Genomic DNA, 19,166 nt, shown 5'->3' with positions numbered 1-19,166 from the left:
TTATGTTTTTAAAGTGATAACCCTCACTTCTAGGTTTAATATACAAATAAAATTTGAAAAACTAAATTTTATTAACGATGCGGGATCGAATCCACGACCTCCGGCGTTTGCTTTGTTCAATTCGTTTGTTTATTTATTTATTGTTTCACAAAAAGTACTTATTCTGATTAAAAAGCAAATAAATGTTATGAACAAAATACCTGTGTCCAAAAAAGTTTTTGCATCTGGAGCCGATCAAGGAGTTACCTGTATTTCGACAAACAGACCCAAGTACTACAAGTATTTTTATTTATTTACAACACTAACACTATTGCAATATTATATTTTGTTCTTACTACCTTTACTAATGGCCTTAGTACTAAATAATGCAATACCCAGTTAAAAGGCATAAAAAGGCATAAAAGGCATTTATTTTCACAAAATTGATTCCTATAGAATTATTTTTTATGTCATTTCTAATATACTAGATACTACTACCGCTTCGGAAACAAATGGCGCTCTCTGAGAGAAGAAGCGGCGCAAGAAACTCTCCCAGCATTCTTTTTTTGCGCTCTTTTCAATAAAAATATACAATAAGGTCATACAGTCATTTCTATTGCTATAAAATAATCATAATCTAGTCCTAGTAGTTATTTATATAGACTAAGAAATCCTTATATGTTATGTTCCGTTATTGTACACATTTCATAAACTACCCGCAAATGATTAAAATGAAATAAAAATAGCATTGGAAGCAAACGGTCGCTGAAGGAGGACCGGCCTGAGCCAACACAACTATAATTACAGTAATAGCGTGCTAATTACAAAACGCTCAACTATTTATTCGAGCCTCGCGAACGTTATATGCTCTACGAAACATATTTCCCGCACGTCACACAACCAATTATTTTAAGTACAAATCTTAATCAAACCCGGTAAAATGCAATATCATTCTTTTTCAGCCCAAACATGTTGCGCCACCATTAATTACCGCAGGGATTTTTTTCGGTTAATCAAGAACTTGGAAGTTGAAGGGATTCTATGGCGGGGCACGGGCACTAAGTGCGGAATTAGGGGTACGGGGTGCGCGACACAGCCTTCGACTGGTTCTCTGTTCGACTGTAAATTTGGTTGTGTCTAATTCTATACAAAACAACTAATTTTTTGTTTCTATTTTATACAAGACGCTGGTCGCTCTAAAGCAGGGGTGCTCAGACTTGAACTGCTGGCGATCTACCTCAAAATTGGTAGACTACGATCGATCGGCTCTGAGAGGCTTCAAGTATGTGTGATGAAGGATTGTCGTCTAGGTAGAGTGTCACGATGACATAGATATTAGTTTTGCGCAAAATATGCATTTTTTTAGTCAAGGTAAGTGTAGGTCTGCTTAAATGTCAGTGAAAAATCTAATAATTTTTATTCAAAATTGCGAGTTTATTGGTTCTTACAAAACAAACGCGTTCTAAAGTTCTAAGCTAAACTAAAGAATGACTTTGGACGTTGAAGCGTGACACTGCATGTCCTGAGTATACTTTTCATAAGATGGTACGTAATTACCTATTTTAGTTTATTATACCGGATGTTTTCATCGAGATCGACTCAAAAAGCACTCGCGATCGACCTGTCGATCCCGATCGAATTGTCGATCCCGATCGACCGTTTGAGCACCCCTGCTCTAAAGCATCAAAATACTAGGCTTACATCGAGCGTAATAATAGTATCTAGCCTATGTTTTGTTGTCCCGACCTCAAATTAGGTTTAAATCCAATCTGTAAAGTACTTTTTGGATTAGGTATCGTTCGTTGAACACACAGTAGGAAAGTATTCTTTAAAAAATATTCAATACACAGTCTTTACCTTAGGTATTTCTAGCTTGGAATTGCGAACGCATTTTCATATAAGTTTGTTAATTTTCTTATTACATACGCGATCTTAATATTATAAAATTACTTGTAACCGTACTGAAATTACTAGACTAAGCCGCTAATATTTATAATGTATAATTATAAATGTTTTAAGTATTCGCGTACCTTATAAAAATAAATATTAATGTATTTGTATTATCTGTCAGAGTCATTAATATGTAAGCAGCGAATATGTTTGGACTGCACACAATTAAGTATTCACCACGTCTAATGACGTCATCAACGAACGCAGACGTAAAAGCTTCACCTCTAAATGCAAACCCACACACGAGCACTCATCCTATTAAATAAATTATCATATCAAACGTAACCTAAGCATTCATCGCAAAAAAGAAACAATCATTCAAAACCTTTCACCCTCTCCTCTTGTACAACGAAGGGGTTGCACGCAGGCGTTCGACATTAGCCTGTGCAAGCGAATTGAAACTTTAAATCATCGAACTTAAGTGATCGATAAACGGCAAATGTGAGCTGGTTCCGTAACGAGCTTTCGAGGCTGCAATCGAAGGTTCGCCATTTAAGTAAATCTAAAATGAAATCCACAGCTATGTGGTTGTGTAGTCTTTGGCAGTAGCCAGTAGAGGGTGATGACTAATAGTAGTAGCAATGTTAGATAGATAGATAGACACTTTATTGTATACCATACAGACTTAATAATAAATATGCAACATAGTTGGAATAACATTAAAACACTAACTAACACTAAACGCTGTGATAATAAAGTAAAAAGCACGCATGCTTAATATGGTGGTTAGACAATGAGCGTAAAGGGATTATAATTAGATTCTCGTTTCTCATTGAAAAATGTGTTGAAATTTTTTTGACATTCATATGTGCTTAAAATCGTTCATGAACAAATAATTATGGGCATTTTTTTGATAAACGCAAGTGTTACATATTTTTTAAAATAAAACACGTTTTCTTTTAAAAGATCCTCGCGCGAAAACGCGTGAAATTCCAACTGCATATTTCCATTTGGTTCTACTATAAAAGTCACATATTTTACCTGTGCTAGCTCCTAATCTCAGGGGTACTGCAGATGATAGGAGTCGAATGTCTCGAGTATCTAATAATGATAATTGTCTTTGACTTTGACGACGAATGGGAAAGCTAACTGGGCGATATGTGCCCGCTGCCATTGGAAACAGTAACGCGTTGTTGCTAGTGAACATCTCGCAGCAGAACAACCGATTGGCTGACTTGGCCAAACTAGCGAATGGGTTTTAATGAAGCAGTGAAGTTTCAGGTCAGGCGCGCCCCGACTGCCGGCTCCCAGCGATCTGAACGTTTGATATAGTGTATCACCCAACCCGGCCCTAATGGTCGCTCCCAATAGTTTTAATCTTCTTTATTACTGACCCTTTTGAAGTTTGCGATCCAGGCGCCTATAAACGGGATTCACGTGTGATGAATTATAAAATATGACTCGTACTCATGGGCAATTTTGGAGATTTTAGGAGATATTAATACAATATTTGTGCTGCAGAAAAGGGCTATTCGAGTTATTTATACCCTAGCTCCTAAAGAATCATTGAGAGCAAACGTAACATCTTGACTGTTGCTTATCAATATATTCTTGATAATGTAATGTATGTTCATAGGCACATAAGTGAATTTGCTAGAAATTGTCATAACCATAATGTTAACACCAGGAACAGACATAAGCTTATAATGCCTACTACTCGGCTAAGTCGAGTTAGTAAGTCTTTCATGTGGCAATGTACGAGTATTTGCTTTTACAGGAAGATCCCAGAAAATGTTCAAAACAAAATTATTACGTTATTCAAAAGAATTGAGAAAAAACGTTTGTGTGTTAAAGGTTACTATAACATAAATGACTTTCTTAATGACACCACAGATTGGAAATAAAAACCTCCCTCAGGCTATTAAATAATATGTTTAATTGTACAATATTACTTTGTAAACATATTTTTTGATGAAAAAAAAACCCCGCTGAGTTTGTTGCGCCCGTTCTTCTCAGGCCTGAGGCATTCATTTTGGAATGGGTGGTAGGTTTTTTATGACTTTCAATAAGTGATGTCACATCCTTTTCCCATGTCACATTCCAACATTTGAATAAAAATATTTGAATTTGAATTTGTTGTCGATGGAATGGGCCTGCAGGGGAATGCAGCCACCATACTCTGGTGACCCTTATGTGTATACTCGATAGTCCTCTTCCATACGGAGCGTTACTTGGTTCACAGATATCTTATTAGCTGATCTCATCATACGATTTGAATAGAAACTGTATTATTCCGTCCAAATTACGTTTAGAAGAATGCCGTCAAGCATGGTGTATGTTACATCGTAAATCTCATCCCAATGCACAAAACAGGGATGATTCTTCAAAGCAAAATGGTAGGGTGTGCACGGGACGTTAGCGTAACAATTAATTTCGCTGGCAGGTTCATAGCAAGTCACAGGATGAAACGATTAGATACATGGTGGTATTATACTCTGTCTCAGTAATATAATATAATATTTTATGAATATTTGTAGAAACTTTTCTATTGGAGGCAATCATAAAGTAATGCGATCTTATAATTATAAGCTTAACTCTTTTAGGAGAATTTGAAATCCATGTCAGGATTAAGAATAATAATTTCAAAACCTTAATAGGAATACATCTGTTATTTTATGCTGTAATAATACATCTATATATATAAAAGAGAATGTATGTTTGTATGTTCCTTAATAGCTCCTAAACTATTCTACCGATCTCAATGAAATATTTTGTAATGGATTCGTTGAAGCTCATGAAAGGTTTACATATATAATTAAATATGGCAAAACAACGTTTGCCAGGTCAGCTAGTACGTTAATAACAATAGTATTTAGGAGGTGTGTGTGTGTGTATGTATAAGTGTAGGCGAGTGTCGGTGAGGGTGATTGAGTGTTTTGTGTATATGCTATACAATTTTATTTTCGTGTGTTTTTAGTATTGAGATTTCGTGTAAAGCGCTGCTTAGACATCGCAAAAATGTCAGTACCTGCGTACTTACTATTATATAAGTATGTTATACGTTTTAACATATATGCACAATGAACAGTTAACAAATATTTTAAGGATTATTAGTCTTATTTATCTGCAAAATCTTGTTACAAATTTCTTCCCTTATTCCGTAGGCATGTCATTTGGTTTCATACAATTGTTCATTACGAACTGACAAAAACTTAAAAAATGCCAATTTTAAAGTCGTGGTCAAATGATTACCAGACGAATTAAAATGTTTTTAAGAACCTTTACTTTAGTTTTGTAGGAGAGATCAGGTGAATACCAGACTCGATTTGGTCAAGTTTGTACAATTAGAATCAGTCAGAACCGAAGTTGTTACTATACTATACTATAGCTCTCTACGTTGGTCATTGAAGATGAAAGGCTCCAGGCTAATATCACGCCTACCTTATCGCAATTTGGGGTAGCCTTTGCCCAGCAGTGGACGTCTTCCGGCTGAATTGATGATGATGACGTTAGCGCTACAGTAATAGTTTCTTCAAAAATCTACTTCTCAATCGTTGCAGATCGACTTACCAACTTATCTACCCACCTTTTTCATCATGCTTTCAACTGGCGATGGGAGTGCGAGAAGTTGTATTTAATAGTTTTATTTAATAAATTTATGAAGTTTTATTTAATAATTTTTATTATACTTGTGTTGTTTGTTTGTAATTAATATGTTAGATATAATAATATTATACTTGTTCGTATGTACATGTGGAAGCCTATTATAAGCTCGAATGAATTATGTTTGAATTATGTACAACTAGCTGTTGGCTTTCTTAAAAAAATATATATATACTAGCTGACCCGACAGACGTTGTTCTGTAGATAATAAAAAAAAATACTGTTTTATACGAATTTGCCAATAATATTTCAAAACATCAATAATAGATTTCGTAAAAATGCTCCCTGTTGTTATAATGAATTTGTTTCACAGCGGAACTGTCAAACCGTGCGTCACTAAATTCTCTCATAGAAAATATGTCCATGCAAAACAAATATTGAAAGAAAAAATAATTATGGGTCCCAAATCGAAATAAAAACTAACCTATCTCTCTAGTTGGACCAAACTGCACTCCATGATTTAATCCCCATTAAAATACGTTCATTAGTATAGGAGTCCATCGCGGACAAACAACGTGTCACGTAATTTATATATATTAAGATATATATATAAAATTCAATTCAGAGAGGATTCTTTATTCAAATATCTCAATATTAATGTGTTATATGCTCGTTGGTTCAATTAATTTCTCATGGCGAAATTCGTACACATATGTTTAATGTTTTAGCTAATAAAACGCTTCTCTCTCCACACTCGTACCACTGACTTAAATAAAGTGGGGCACAATGTTCAGACATTAATCTTGGGCTCACCGAAAGTATTGAATAGATTACAGGAGTTGGTCGTACAGCCGGGTTTGTTCGTTCATCAGGATGGCCGCGAAATGATCCTAGATGAAGATTGGCTTGTCTAATATTGCTTTTACTTTACAGTTCCTGATAGATCTGACTCGTGTGTTATTTAATCATAGAGGTTGCTCATTAATGTCATAGTTATGCAATTGACCAATTGCTACCATTTTAGACAAGTTAAGCTTTCACGGCGAGAAACTTATTGAAGTTTATAAAATCGATACTAACAGCATCATTATTTTAAAAATATTATAATATTAATCTATGCGTAGTGATACAATAATATACTCATACGATTCAAATTAACTGAAGAAATCAAAAATATAAGAAAATTGAAAAAAAACCGCAAGTATTATTGAGTAGAGGAAAATTATTTAAAGAAAATTTTGCCTTAAATAAAACAATAAAAGAAGGTTTCTAGATGACTGGATCATCCAGCCTACTAGTGGCACCGAGCAAGCGATGGGCACTAGCTAATGCTTCCCTTTCATATTGTAGGAAAGGGAACGACCCATCCCACGACATCGCCCCTAGCAATATATTTAAGCGAGTCTGCCACGAGAACTAAACTAAATAACAAGAAAAATATATGTAATATATAACTGTGTGCAACATTGAATAAGTCGTTAAGTTGAAAAATCGTTCAAAGCTGTTACAAAGCAAAGTGTTGCGATGCTTCGTTGAAATGGTTGCATTAAGAGCAGGGTAAAGTAAAAATGACAAACAACAGGGCGTCAACGCTTTTCCAGCATTTCTCATTTGGCTGGAGTGTGGACCCGCGGCTACGTCTGACGCGGCGGCTTAGTAATATCCTGTCCGCTCACACTTACCCCGGCGCGGCGCAGATGTCAGCCGTTCGCCAGACTTTATATTTGTGCTCTATGGTCACTTCCCGCAGTAGGTATATAATCGGATTTTTGACCTGTGACTCCAGACTTCAGATTCAGCCTCACGTATAAGTAGGTACAAATATTTTATTACAATTAATAAAGTAACAATTTCATGTAATTTATTCAAATAAAACAAATATCATAACTATATTTACACTACATACTGTGATTACATTAAATTAAAACTTTCATTACGGGGAAGTGTACCAAGAATACTGGCAGCATTTCAGCGTTGGATAGCTAGGCTGATCCGTTGGCCGAAATATCTGCCAGCGCTTGGGTTTCCAGTAGCCTTAGCGTAGATAGTACTTTGTACATTCTCCAGGCCTCTGGGCCCCACGGGTCGGGCCCGGTCGAAGCCACCAGGATCATTGATTCATTCATTCACGGAATTCAGTCTAAATTCGGCAGTGTGAGCTGCACGTAAAATTTGTGTGTGAGTTCCATGTTTTTTATAACTAAATACTTAAACATAGCAAATAATCACTCGGAAAAATAAAGCAGTTTCTCTATTCATTTAACGGCCGATCAGTTTCACGTAATTAGGTGATTATTCAACATTATATCACTATCTTCAATAATAAAGGGAGCAGTGAAAATAGATTAGTAGATTGGGCACTTCTAGTTTTTAAAACGATCATGCAATCGAAAATGGTTTGTACAAATAATCAATCACACAGACACGAATTGTGAGGATAATACGAATAACAATAAAATCCAATTAATTTATAGATAGGGAAACCAACGGAGCCCATGATTTTGGTTCCGTGACTACTCGCGGTGTTCGAACACAGACGGGCGATCAAAACCTACGCTCTTACGGCCGTTCCCAATGTTCAGTCTATCTCTTACATAAAATAATAATCGAAACTATCGTTGACTTTTCTGCCCCAATAAACTTATCGACGGTAACCCACCTTATCCGTACACGCTTTCTGTCAATGGGACGACGTATAGCTTACCAGCGATAGAAGTTTGTATGGAAATAGCAATTAACGCGTCCCAATATAAGGCGATAAGAATGACTTATCGGGTATATTGGGACAGCTTCAGATTATTGACAGCTAATTACTGACAGTAGAAGGTAGTAATTTATCTGTATCTGTAGATAGTATGTCGCTCCTCAGAGATCTGGAAGAATTGCTACTTTTTAACCATCAAAACTAATGGTTGACAAACATTATGACATTTATAGTAACAATATATATTAGGCGTTGTAATATTATTTATGTTTTTCCAATTTTAAACGTAATGTCGTCTAGTAGACTCCAGACAACCGCGATCGTTGCAAACACAGGAGCGAATTGAAAAACCGCTAAACAACCGCATCCTAAGGCTCTCAACGAACTGTAAATATGTGTCGGCGATCGAATGGCGGGCCCTTATGCCCGCAATATTATGCTATTATCAAATGCGCTCGCACGTCCGACGCGGGCCTGAGTCCCGGAGCGTTCCACTCGGCACATACGTACGCTAGTGTCGACCGCTCTGCACAGAATATGCGAGGAGAAGTAGTATTTTAACTGCTTTCAATGAGTTTCAAGAGATTATTTATGCCGGAGATCTTCGGTTATATTACTTTTAAATTAGTTACAAATACAGAATTCAAATTCAAATATTTTTATTCAAAATAGTATGTGACATCGGGTATTGAAAGTCAAAAACTACCATTAATTCCAAAAAGAATGCCTCAGACCTGAGAAGAACGGGAGGAACAAACTTAGCAGGTTTTATTGTCATAAAACATATGTTTACAAAATTATATCGTACAATTAATCTTATAATTTAATAGCCTAAGGGCGGTCACTCTATTCCCAATCTGTGGTATCATTAAGAAAGACATTTATCTTATAGTAACCTTTACCATACAAACGTTTTTTAATAATTTTTCAGTACATCGTTTTCGTTTTGTATTATTTCTGGGATCATGATGTAAAAGCCCTCGCCATCGCCCAATAAAAGACTTACTAACTCGACTTAACCGAGAAGTAGGCATAACAAGTTTATGTTTGTTCCTCGTAGTTTTCATTATCATTGTCACAGTTTATATCAAATTCCTTAATGTACTTATTAACACATAGAATATTATCAAGAATATATTGAGATGCAACAGTCCACATGTTTGTTTCTCTAAATTTTTCTCCTGATAATTGTTTAGGACTTAGGTTTCTTTTTTTTATAACAATAAGGGACGAGGCGAGCAGGACGTTCAGCTGATGGTAATTGATACGTCCTGTCCATTACACTGCAGTGCCGCTCAAAATTATTGTATGATGTTATATTGTAGTCCATATTTTTTATAAAAAAAAGCCTCTGAGTTCATGGCGCCGTTTCTTCCCAGTTTTTGAAAAAAAATATTTTAATTTGAAATTGAATAGTTTAATTTGTATCGTAACCATTTTAAAGACAGTAAATAGATCGATATATTGTTTAATCAGGTCGCCACAAGTGCCGACCTTCAGTGTTATACTATAATGAGTTGTGGGCCGAGTGCTGGCTGCTGACTGCCGAGTAATGGTCGGTCCCACGTCGCGTGACCGCGCATTAGCGGTACAAATGAATCGGATTCAATTTGACCGCCGCCATCCGCCGGGAGTCGGGACCCGCCCGGCCTGCTAATAAATAATCACTAACTAGCTGCTTTGTGCTTCGTTTAGCATCTACGATATCGGTACTCATATAGGCTCACTGCTATAATGAACTATATATGGTGAAAAGTTTACTTTTGTTGTTGTGAAATTGAACAATAGAAAGGGATATAAATATATTTATTTACCATAGAGAATGGTAATAACAAAACATATTGCATCAACACTTGGTAAACGTTATGAAGCCATATTAGTTTGTAAAGGGGCTTAGATATGGAGAGAAGAACTGATACGAAAATTCCAGCCAATCTTATAAATCATAATATTAACAAAATTTATAAGTCTATTTAATACAATATATACAATTTAAGGTGTCTGCATAGAACCAGACAAGAACAACGTATTATTTACGTATATCTAAGTGATTGGATAGCCTGGGACTAGATTATGATTATTTTATAGCAATAGCAATGACAGTACAATATTGTATATTTTTTTAAAAAGAGCGCAAAAAAGGAATGCTGGGAGAGTTTCTTGCGCAGCTTCTTCCCTCTAAGAGCGCCATTTGTTTCCAAAGCGGTAGTAGTATCTAGTATATTAGAAATGACATCAAAAAGAATCAATTTTGAGAAAAGAAATGCCTTTTGTGCCTTTTTATTATTTATTATGCTCTATGTAATGTATTTTACTATAGTAAGTTTTCTTTGTCTGAGAAGCTTTAATATGTTCTTGAATTTAGAGTGTTGACCTAATATAATGCTTTACTTTGACGCCATTATGGAAAACTTTGAAACAATTGATTTACTTTTATGATATATATTTTACTTTAAGTCGTTCAGTCGCTCACAATGTACACGTTTATGTAAGTACATACATGTTCGTAAATATACAAAGGGTAGCGGGGGCCATACGAGCCCGAGATACGAACTTAAGTCGTTGAGAATTATGTATTAGGGTTACAGTGGCCATAAACAGAAGGTGGCCACTCTGAGGGCTGTGGAGAGACGCGGTGAGATAAATCAAGACGCGGCATGCGCCCGTGACCAGGAGGTCTATTACCAAAATCGAAAGCCGAAGTTTCGTCCGAAACGAAATAACGACGTATTTCAAATTAAATCTTATTACCAAAGTACTTTAGATCCGAATAGTGTGGATGGATTTCGTTTCGGAACCATAGACATAACCATAAAAAATGAAGTTATAGTTACGTCCTTATTAACCTCAAAAAATGAAAAAGTAACTATAGAATAACTTGAGAATGAGGGTAACTAAAGACAAAATGTCTTATCGCGAACTTAGTATCGATCTTCTAATCCGAAACACTTTCGTAATAGGAAAATGTACGATCCGTCGGCTGAAATTTCGTATTTCGATTTTGGTCATAGGGCCCCAGTCCGTCATGCTGCACTGGTCCGATCATTATAAACATCACACTGTAGCTTAATTTAAGTAATTCATTTTATACCAATTGATTACAGTTTAAATCCCACTAACAATACTTCGGCATTCCAGAACACATTCACCCCTTTTCGTAGTGACTCTCTCATGACGAAAACGAACACTCATGAAGAAATTGTATTTATAATTTTTTCTTTTTCGCTCAAAACCACTCCAATCAAATCAAATCAGAATCACTTTATTCATGTAGTTTAAGGAAATGACCCTTATGAATTTCAAAAGATTTCTTTTCTCTTTACATTTACCACCACTTCGGAAAAGGTAGAGCTGTAATGAAGAGAAGTGGCAAGAAACTTATTGCCATTTTTTTAAATCAACATTTACAGCTTCACCGTTTTACAAACCATTTCAATATTAATCTATACTAATATTATAAAGCTGCAGTGTTTGTTTGTTTGTTTGAACGCGCTAATCTCTGGTACTACTGGTCCGATTTGAATGATTCTTTCAGTGTTGGGTAGTCCATTTATCGAGGAAGGCTATAGGCTATGTTTTTTTTTCAAAATTAGGGATCCGTAATAAAATTGCTATTTTGTAACACAAGGTGTAAAATCGAAAACCTATTTTTGCGTGCGCTGCATAAACTATTGACAATAGAACAAAATGATGTACAGGCTATAATATAGGCAAGATTTGATTACTTATAAAACTATCGCGTGAATTATACTTTATATGGCAAAACAACGTTTGCCGGGTCAGCTAGTTAAATAAATAAAGGCATTGTGCGAGCATTTTATAAGCGAATATAAAAAATATATAAAAACTTATTTGTAAAAGAATGATCATGATAGTCATTGAATAAACCACCGTATAACATTGACTTAGGTACCTAATTTAATATATACTTATATTATTATACACAAATAAATTTTGAAAACAAAATTTTATCAACGATGCGGAACTGGAACCCACGACCTCTGGCGTTCCGTGCCAGTGCTCTGCCAACTGAGTCATAAAATCTTGTATAATTTGTTCAACTCTCAGGTTGTGGCTTCATCTACAGGATCTCTTTACAGTTGATAGCCTGCTCAACCCAAATATTTGCATATTAGGAATTTGAATTGAAAAAATGTCAGAGGTCGTGGGTTCATAAAATTTTGTTTTCAAATTTTATCTCTGCATTAATCCTAGAAGTGAGGGTTATCACTTTAAAAACATAACAAATTATATTATTATATTGATGTAAATCAAGATATAGGATTAAACAAGATCCAAATCGATCCATGAATATTACCATTGTTAAAAAACAAGATAACGTGTAAGTATTGTCAAAACCAGTTAATGGAGAAGGTACTATGTGAGTGTAGGTATGTATATTATTATGTATGTATTGCTAAAGTTGTCGTTGGTCGGTGAGAGAAAGTGATTATTCCAAACACATACACTCCATAAACTGACACCCCTGCGATATCCTTAACTCTTAACGAAGTCCATCGCAATTAGGGCCCTCCCCGAAATACCTTCATTAACAATTGTAATACACGGACTGCACTTTACGACGCGGCCGGTGAACGGACCAAACCGGTGCCCGGGGGTGTGCTACTCGACACAAATTATTATTATTGCTCTATTCACACGACTTACAAACTGTTATGTACACACTAAGACGCAAGCTTATAAAGCTGAACATATAATGCGAAAATTTGGAATTCATTTGAAATTTCAAGAAATAAATATATTATGAGTGGTAGTCAAGAACGTCAAGAAACTCGTTCAGTACTCGTCTTGGCTTGGGTGTAATCCGCGTGCGGTGCAAGTATGGTCGAGATCGGGTGCCAAGCGAGCGCCGAGCATTCAGTCAGGGCAGAGCTGTCGAATAGGGCGGTTGTGTGGCACGCGTTCTTATTACATATTGATAAGGCTTTGTGAAGTGTTTGTTGCTAATAATAATACCGAGTGTTTATAAGATTGGGTTTAATTGCTCGACAATGGACAACCGCTAAGATACTGACCATGTAGCCGGCCTTGCCTCGTCATATATTATATTTGTAATTTTAGCAACTCTGCACACTGTTATGACAGGATATACATGAAGACTAAAGTTATCGCCGTAATCAAGACCGTGTGCTCAAAATCTGTGATAGCTAATATTATATATCTAGAATCACAGCCCTTAAGTTGAAAATTCGATGGATAACCCAGTGCATGTTAATTCCGCCTGTTTTATCGGTGACCCGAGTCGGAAAGAATTGTAACAACCCAATTTGCATTCCGTGAGGTGTCGGGTAGACTGGCACTTACCAATTGGGTAGGCTCTGTTTAATCCTAATAAAATGCAATATAGATAAGTATATTAAAGGCTTAGCTCGGGATTCATTGAAGTGATGCAGTGAACTCTGAACCGCTAACCTCACCGCTGCATTATATAAATCCCTTTTCCTGCGAACTCGAATAAATGATATTCCTTTGACGACATTTTTAGTTGCAAATATTAACTCTCTTGTAAAATATTTAAATATCTTTATATAATATAGCAATAAACCAGTAATTTTCTTTAGTATTTCACTAATAAACATTAACACAACTACTCTTCACAATTAATTTGATATAAACAGTAACTCAACTCATTGTTTTAATAAAGGACGCAGCCCTAACACACGCACACAATCATGGTATATTTGTGTGACGGTAGGTGGTAGTCACTACTCGTAGCGTGGACTCCACTGCCACCAACAAATAGTGTGAAAATTATTTGAAATCTATTTTATTTGAAAATCAGATTAAGCTTTTCATCATTATATAATAATAATTGTAATATTTATAGAAGAGGAACTAAAAACGAAAAAACTTTCCTGATTCTATTGATGTTGTGTTTCAAATGTGTCAAGATAATTAAGCGCCTATAGCTAAATAAATTTACGGAGCTCTTATGAAAATACTACCAATTTGGATTAGAAGTTGGGTGTCTATCATAACAAGTAAAATTAATGATATAACCACGGACTAGTAAAAAAATAAGGACTCCGTGTCACCTTACATAACAGTGTAGCACCAAAACAAGCCGATTAACGTGTAAATACATAGCTCCACGCACACACTTACAATACTACAGGCCGAAAGGCGGCCATTATGAGAATTTTTATCGTCTATGTCAATTATCTCGTCAAGGCGTCTCAAAAAAATATTTTAAAAATGCCAACGTGCGTTGTGAAAATGTGTAAAAACTATACTATATAAGTATTTGTGGCCATATATGATTATTTAAGGGAGAAAAAATTGTGTTACTAGTATCCCCCGTAACCGCACACACACTAGCATAACGGTGCTTCACTTGCTTATATCACGGCACGGAGTCTTTCTTTTTATAATCTTCCATGGATATAACCAATCAAAACAAATCCGTCGATATTTATTATTATTTATATAATCAGCCATAACTTTTACCAATAAAATAACTAAATATAAAAAATGTCTTTTCTACAAACTCGAACAAAATTTAAACATAATTAATATTAAGTATGTATGTTTTTTAATTGATTTAAATTAAAGCGTGGTGTAATGAACAATTAAGCTTTAACTCTTAGCCTGAAATATAAGTTAAACCTTTAAAACTGAGTCGTTGCTAGATCAAAGCAACTCGATGGAAAAATCCTGAACACAACACAAGCCTTAAATTACGCAGGCTCCAACAGTCAGCCATTAATTATGTCTGTTACGTCCAGTTTAGAATTTAAAGTTCACTTTGAGATATGTTTTACTATAAGACCTGTTGGGGTTGCAAATGTACATGAAATGAAATGAAAACTGTTTTTAAATAGTGAAATAGTAACATCAGTTTATGACGTCACTACTACCGACACCAGCGACAGAAGCACCAGAACAATTGCCAACGAGGAGCTTTAGTATTTTTGTTGATTGTTAGATGTATGATAAATTTTTGAATATTTTTTTATTTAATAAAACCGATTGATATGTCATAGGGTAGACAAAGAGATGAATATAAAACAACGATGAAAATCTATATTCTGGAGTGTAAAAGTATTTTTTATTGTATAATATTATTAAATGTCTCCACATAAAACCTATCATTAATCCCGCACGTGTTACACATACATCCTTAATTGTATCCAATAATAAAAGCCGTCGCAGATTTCATTAATAATCTGCTGAATATCAGCCGCGAGTACAACCTTCGTTTCAGCTTTTTCTTTGACACCTCTCAGCGCAACAAATTGGAGTCGTCATTAGCGGGACATTTGGCTCGCTTGCCTCTCTCTGTTGGTTATGTGATTTTGTAAATTCCAACAATTATTTTTTTTAAATTCACTAAGCCTGCCTTGGGATATGTATTTTATTGTTGTATAAATCTTTATATGTATTATAATTTATCAGAAATGTTCCTCGTACAATAGATAAGAAGACTTGAATACTTGTATATTTTCCCATCTCACATCTATTGTCCTTTTGTTGTAGTATCTCAGGTCATTCAGCATTCTGTAATGTTTTTGACCCATTGTTACGGTTACATGAACTAGCGCTGCCCACAAACTTAAAGTTAGGCAAGATGTGTGCTATTATATAAAAAGTGTCCTTATTAAATTTAAAATAACAAAATAAAAAAATGTAGCCAGCCCATTACAGACAAGAAATGTTGAAATATTGCTTTACCTAATAAACATGGTCATCTTCTAGATATATCTGTAATTTTGCAAGAGAGCTGATTTCATCATGAGCCTATCTATCAGGCGATAAATATGTTAAGCAGAATTACAATAGCTTCATTGTTATAGATACAAAGACACTTAAAAGTGTATATCACAATTGTCACACACACATAATTATAAACTCTAGAAATAGCACAGAGATTTTAAGGTATTACGGCTAACTCCGAGATAAATACGAACTGTTTTAATCAAGAGTATGTCCTCAAACCACCATTGAAGCGACCAAACTTTTTTCTTATCTCGCAACTTTTTCTTTAATTTTATTTGAGCCGACACGAGCGGTTCCAGTGCCACTTTTACACCGTGCGATCCTCACTTTATTACTCTTAAAGTAGTTTCCAGGATCAGTTGAGTTTTAATATGTTTAATGAAGGAAAACGTTAGTCGGGAGCAAGATTTCAACTGCATGATCATAACGTGTTTTAATAAAATATCAAAGACAGTGTTATCAAGTGAAGCTATTTCACGGAACACTCTGTACACAGGAGAGTAAAAAATAACTAAATAATTTGTAAAGTAGATCCTGTAGATGAAGCCACAACCTGAGAGTTGAACAAACGGTTAGCTCAGTTGGCAGAGCACTGGCACGGAATGCCAGAGGTCGTGGGTTCGAGTCCCGCATCGTTCATAAAATTTTGATTTCAAATTTTATTTGTGTAAAAGTTTATAATATTAAGAGTGCGGGAAGCGTCATGTCCAATGGTGGTTGTCACACACAATACACAAATATTATATGTATTCACAATCAATTACCGATTATGCAAAATTACAAACGGTTTTAAATACTAAGACCTATTCAGAGATTGGTTGCCAAGGTTTCGCAAAAATGTAAAAAAATAAATTGTAAATAAATAATTAAAACGTGTTCTTGATTTTTTTAGTATATCTTGACTTGTTTGTTAGATTTTGTTAATTTTTTAATTTCGTTAGATCTTAGAATAGTTGTTTTATAATTTATACTATTCCACACATATTTTCACATGCGGTATTCACCATAAAAGGTAATGCATTTATTAATAACTATACCTTCGTAACTTGGCATAATTATCAATTTTTATATGGTATGTATAACTGGTGGCTGGTGAATCTAAATAAATAAAATAAAAATAAAAAATCTTAGTAAAGTTGCTGCGGACCGCAAAGGGTCACGCGATTGCTTGAAGCAGCTGTAAATTATTTTCTAAAATAATTGGGCCGCGTTGATTCCATTACTTTTATTCACAAGATAACTTCAAATTTGTTTTCCTTTTTCATTTTTACGCGAAACTTTTACGCCGAGATATAATTCGGACTTTTATTCAGAGATTTCTATCTTTAAATTCATTTGAATACTTTGACGATTATTCTTTATTAAGAACAAAAAGTCCGTTGTTTGGATTAAAAGTTTCTAACTAGAAAATATTGTAGAGTTTCAGAGTGAAAGTCCAGATGGAAAGCTAACTTTGTCGAGAAAATTCAAAAGCAGAAAATTTTAAAACGCGGAAGTAAGTGTCTCGTTAGACGAATGGTTGTGCCCGTGTGTTGGACACGGAGCTCCCCGTAGCCCCCGTAGCCCCCGGGGCCCCCTGACCCCTGTCGAACGCACCCGATGCCTTTGTTAACATTACGATAAGCTACAGCGATATGTAGTCCCATTGGAGCTAGCAGCGAGATCGGAACGATCTTTACGACTTGGGACTTTGTTATGGTCGCCCGGAAATAGAACCTCTATACTCGTATCAGCTATTTACTTTAAATTATTAACTTTAGATTACCTCTATTATATTTATTTTACATTTAAGAAGCAATACACATATGTATAGTTTGCAACATCTTAAGCATCAATACAGTTTCTTATTGTTAAGTGATATTCCTCAGTCCTGGGATTAAACAACTTAAATGTGTACCAAAATTAATGGACGACGCGGGACTCGAACCATACCATACCAAGATTTACGATCGACACTCGGACGTAACACGAGAGGCGCGGTTTTGGGTCCTGCATCCATAAATTTTAGAACAAATTAAATGTTGTTTATCTTAAATATTTATTGCGAAGTTCATCCCAATATCGAAAGCGGTGATTTCAAACATTGGTTGATAGCTCTTTTTTAAGCTATATTTCACTAAATCTGATTCCAACTTGTGTGTATAAGAATATTGTGTATCATACAACGAAGAATATCTCTCAATGTTCGTCTCATATCTATAGAAAGGAAACGAGCATGTTGTGACCTACGGGCGGGGACGCGCGGAGAACTCGGAGGGCCTCAATCCCAAATATTATGTTTGTTCCCCGCTCATGAGAGTTTCAATAATATCAACTCTCTTCTGTTGGAAGAATCATTTCTTAACTTATAGATGTTTGCGCTGGTATCTGCCTGCATTTCGTTATTGGATAGTTAATTGAATTGTCTGATAACTGTTCTCGAATTGCATACAACTAATAATCCGCTATCACTACACAATGTCATTAAATATCAATGATAGAGCTAATCGTCAGATATTTCAGCGTTACACGAGAACGTCAGATGTAGGACTGTTACACGATATAATTATTAGTATACAGAGTGACATCTGCGGCGCGCTCAAAAATCGTAAATGTTTTTCGGTATGGTCATTCCGTTTCGAAAACTATTTATTTTAAAACTATATATTTTCGAATACACAGAGTATTTAAAACCTTAGTGTCATTGTTATTTCTTGACGTAGTTGTGAAAGTCATTTATTATTATTAATTAAAAACTGGTGCTCATGAAAGCTATATTTTCTTGCCGGTTCAAAATTTATTTTAGCATTCTTACCGAGATATATCATATGCGAACGTTATCGTTATCGCGGCGGAATTTATTAGTTAAACGTTTCTATCAGTCGAATTAATATAGGTCACTTTCTTTTTTACGGCAATAAATGAAAACGATTAGATGGTCCAATAAATCCAAAATAATGTCAAGTGTCACAGTATACCTACCCGTAACAGTGCCGAAATAAAATACAAGATGACCTAATAACATACATAGCAATATAAGGGCAATAAAATAGTAGAATAATATTTCTTATCTTCGATTTGCTTATATTATTCTCTTAATTAGGTAGGTACTGTACATACAATAATCGTTCAATACCTACTCGGTATGTAAGTACACGAAAGCCAAAATTGTACATAACGAAAAACGAGAGGATCCGATCATTTTGGAAAAATAAATAGTTTTGTTCAAAATACCTAGTTTTGTACCGTGCTGTATACAGTTGTTAAAGCTTCG

General features: G+C 35.1%; 1 protein-coding gene across 4 annotated transcripts in view; it reads right to left on the bottom strand.

The window, feature by feature from the left end:
• Positions 1-19,166, bottom strand: part of LOC126975821 (teneurin-m) — a 243,062-nt gene that overhangs the window by 98,531 nt on the left and 125,365 nt on the right. The window lies entirely within an intron of this gene.

Source organism: Leptidea sinapis, chromosome 38 (genome assembly GCF_905404315.1).
Source record: "Leptidea sinapis chromosome 38, ilLepSina1.1, whole genome shotgun sequence".
Lineage (NCBI taxonomy): Eukaryota > Metazoa > Arthropoda > Insecta > Lepidoptera > Pieridae > Leptidea > Leptidea sinapis.
The sequence above is the reverse complement of the archived record's forward strand: the minus strand, read 5'-3'. Positions and strand labels throughout refer to the sequence as shown.